Source organism: Oncorhynchus nerka, linkage group LG21 (genome assembly GCF_034236695.1).
Source record: "Oncorhynchus nerka isolate Pitt River linkage group LG21, Oner_Uvic_2.0, whole genome shotgun sequence".
Lineage (NCBI taxonomy): Eukaryota > Metazoa > Chordata > Actinopteri > Salmoniformes > Salmonidae > Oncorhynchus > Oncorhynchus nerka.
The window spans coordinates 15,037,053-15,041,348 of NC_088416.1; the positions used below are offsets into that span (position 1 = coordinate 15,037,053).

At 40.9% G+C, this 4,296-nt stretch overlaps 1 long non-coding RNA gene across 1 annotated transcript; it reads right to left on the bottom strand.

The window, feature by feature from the left end:
- Positions 1–331: 331 nt before the first annotated feature.
- On the bottom strand, positions 332–3,999 carry LOC135563571 (uncharacterized). The gene is made up of 3 exons (XR_010460384.1): positions 3,895–3,999; positions 1,548–1,639; positions 332–1,087 (listed from the first exon to the last, which is right to left on the bottom strand). It is a non-coding gene; the product is annotated as an uncharacterized LOC135563571 (long non-coding RNA).
- Between the last annotated feature and the right edge of the window lie 297 nt (positions 4,000–4,296).

The window sequence follows — 4,296 nt, forward strand, 5'->3', positions numbered from 1 at the left end:
TAAACAAGTGTATGTGACGAATAAAATGTGATTTGATTTTGATTTGAAATAAACGTCCTCTTTATCAAATGTGCTTTTGGCTGTGGTCAAAATGACCAAAGGATTTGAATGTGTTAAAAGTCCATATTGATACAGAAACACTAAACCATATTTAGATTTATGAATAGCAAGTTGATTGACAAAGTCATGAAAAATTTGGAAGAATTGAATAAACCACATTTTTGGCTATGGGGTCAAAATGATCCATGTCAGAAGTTTTTTTCTTTTTCTTTTATTTAACCAGGCAAGTCAGTTAAGAACAAATTCTTATTTTCAATGACAGCCTAGGAACAGTGGGTAAACTGCCTGTTCAGGGGCAGAACGACAGATTTGTACCTTGTCAGCTCGGGGGTTTGAACTTGCAGCCTTCCGGTTACTAGTCCAACGCTCTAACCACTAGGCTACCCTGCCGCCCCAGTATGCATTGCAAATGTGTAGTGGGTGTAAGGTTTGTTTTAAATACTCACTCATTAAACACGAATCAATCAACACATGCTTCTCTTTGAACAACTTAATATATTAACCTTTTGTGAAATAAATGAAAAATACAATTTTGGTTCCTCAACTGCGTTGCCCACTCCAGTCAGCTGATGGCGATGTGCGTCTTTTAGGTTCCGGCGACGCTGCCAGTGAGGTGCTCATTAGTCTTTCAGTTATATGTTTTTTTAATCTTATGTTTGTGTACTAAATGTTTCTGTTTTTTCATTGGTTTTTATTTGTTTTTTTCCCTATGAAGCCTTTGTGTTGCATCCATGTCTGAAATGTACTGTATAAATACAGCTTGATTTGATTCGAACATATTGTAAGACAAATCGTTCCAATGACCAATCGAGACTAATGTCAAACCAATGAACAAATATGTGTAAAAGCAACACGTATCTTGGTCCATCTTAGTATGAAAAACAGACCAATCCCCCTTTTCCAGCCTGCTGAAGGCGTGGTGGAGTGGTAAACACCACCCCCGGCTCTACCAAGGGCTTGAGGTGGTCTCCCACAGCTCTGCTTATGTCATGTTCTGTGGCCTTGCCGTTCCATTTCTTGACTGCTCCTGCAACACAGAAACGCATTTAGTCATATTATATAAAACACTCAAAGTAATGGATATGGAGCCTCTACAGCCTCAGTTACACCTGGCACCTAAATGTGACTTCTGTCATCTGATCACTCAGAGCTGCATTAGGTTCAGATCTACCAGGATGGGCCTTTGACATAGTCTGGACACGGTCAGGCCACTGAATATGCATAAGCAATGTAAAGAGATGGGGTGAATGAGTGGGGGAAAGTACATTTGACACAAATGACTTTCATAATAACAAAGAACAAATGTGTGTCTGAGGGGAAATTAATTTTCATACAGCCAAAAGGGGTGAGAAATTACACCAATATCAGTGGAAAATTTGCACTAATGTAAATAAACATAGATGATGGAACATATTCCCTTTTGCTGACGTGATGAACCGCTAAGGGGACATAAATATTTACCATCTAAACCATATGTGACCTCTCACCTCTCTGGCTGTAGAAGAGTTCTTCCTAACCAGTCCATCAACAGCTCTCTGACTGAGCTCCACCCTCACTGGGTCATCAGAGGAGAGGAAGGCTGAGGAGGGATGGAAGGATGAATGGATCAGTCAGCCAAAAAAGTGTAGAGCTGCGGTCTATGCTGTCTGACAAAATCACTATTTTAGTAGTTCATTAAAGTAATTTAGGCTTTATGACTGCTGAATACCAACTATCAATCATTTAGATCATGTATTTTCAGGTAGAGATACATCCTTGGGACGTCCCTAGCAATTTCACTAATTCATTTGAATTAACTTAATCATTATGACACACCCCTCACTATTGTAATTGGTTGCACTGTCTGTCTACATAACCTGGTTCAAGTGGTCATGACATCACCCTGAGGAAGGCACAGTGATGCTGAAACGTTGGTAAAAAAAACATTAAATTGCTGGGAGATTATACATGGAGTGTGCGACTTTCTTTATTTTTATAGTTTGTTTATTCGTCGTTAGTCAGCACCTCCTCACACACTATTTTTCTGGGTGTGCGCCAGCTCATGTTTTTTAAGGATAGGTAACAACACATCCGCCACGCTGATCCTCAACACAGGGGCCCCTCAGGGGTTTGTGCTTAGCCCCCTCCTGTACTCCCTGTTCACTTATGACTGCACGGCCAGGCATAACTCCAACACCATCATTAAGTTTTCCGATGCCACAACAGTGGCAGCCTGATCACCAACAACAAGGAGACAGCCTATATGGAGGAGGTCAGAGACCTGGCTGTGTGGTGCCAGGACAACAACCTCTCCCTCAACGTGACCAAGACAAAGAAAATGATTGTGGACTACATGAAAACGAAGACAGAGCCCGCCCCCATTCTTATTGACGGGGCTGTAGTGGAGCAGGTTGAGAGCTTCAAGTTCCCTGGTGTCCACATCACTAACAAACCATCACGGTCCAAGCACACCAAGACAATCGTGAAGACGGCACGACAAAACCTATTCCCCCTCAGGAGACTGAAAAGATATAGCATGGGACCTCAGATCCTCAAAAGGTTCTACAGCTGCACCATCGACAGATATGTGTACTGGTTGCATCACTTTCTGGTATAGCAATAGCTTGGCCTCCAACCACAAGGCACTGCAGAGGGTGGTGTGTACAGCTCAGTACATCACTGGGGCCAAGCTTTCTGCCATCCAGGACCTCTATACCAGGCGGTGTCAGAGGAAGCCCCCCCTCCCAATCTCTGTTATCATCTATGCATAGTCACTTTAATAACTCTCCCTATATGTACATATTACCTCAATTACCTTGACTAACTGGTGCCCCCGCACATTGACTCTGTACCAGTACCCCCTGTATATAGTCTCCAAATTGACTCTGTACCGATACCCTATGTATATAGTCTAGTTATTGATATTTAACTTCTGCTATTTAATTACTTGTTCCTTTTATTTCTTATTATTATTTGTACTTTTTAAAACTGCATTGTTGGTTATGGGCTTGTATGTCAGCATTTCACTCTAAGGATTCACTGTAAGCATTTCACTACACCTGTTGTATTCGGCGCATGTGACTAATACAATTTGATTTGATAGACTCATACTGCAGAATGAATGACTGACTGCACAGTTCAACATCAGTTCACCGTCTCACCTCATATTGTATTGGAGCAGCAGCAGCTGACTGCCCAGTTCAACATGAGTTCATCGTCTCACTTCATACTGTATTGGAGCAGCAGCAGCTGACTTGATCATTGATGCTAATCATCATGTTTTGAATCTGAGAGTAAATAGATCCGACTACAACTCTAAAAATGAAGGGTTCAACTGGAGTTGTTCTCAGATCCCCTAAGAAACGTAGGGTTCTTGACAATGAAAAACAGCCCCAAAAGTTTCTTCAAATAACTTCTTAGAAAGTGGGGTTCACTCTAACTTTATGGAAAAAGGTTTATTCAATAAATATAGCAACTCATATTGGGAAGAACCCCAACCCCATTTTCAGGACTTATGTGCAGTTTTTTTCAAATGTGGTACCAGAACGGAGAAAATCCAATACGCGTTTTATAGTTTCATCCTTAGGGTAATTATCCTAAAGTGGACACACTCCCATCAGTTTCTGAGACAACTGCCCAGACTTTGTAGACTGTTAATAATGCTTAAACCTCATCTTTATCAAATTATCCATTAAAAATAACAACTCAAAACCTACATTAGTCTACATATGGGTTGTTTAAATTGTATCTAATTATATTCCCAGTATTACTTATCTCTAGTAATCGATTATAGACACATACAATTCATATTTTCACAGAATCCATATAAAACTTAAGAAATTCTCAGGTACTCACCACAACCATTCCATTTGCTTTTTCAAGGACTCTACGCAGCTACGAACCAGCTCTCCAAACATTCTCCCAGCGGAACCAAAAAATATACGTTTGTTTCCCGGACAATGACCGGAATTCAATGGTTCTCTAACCTCCCAGAGACCACGGCAAAATCAACCTCCCAGGAACTATAAACCTTCCGCTGCTTTCTGAAATATCATTCCGCTCTCAATACCACTCCATGATACTCTGATGGGCAGTGAAGTAACGGAACCCCAAGATAACGTTATATTAAAGCTTACTATCCACATGTCAATCATCTGATTAAGCATATTTCTATGAGGAACTATAGATCTCTAGGAGGACCTATAGATCTCTGTGAGGACCTATAGATCTCTGTGAGGAACTATAGATGTCTGTGAG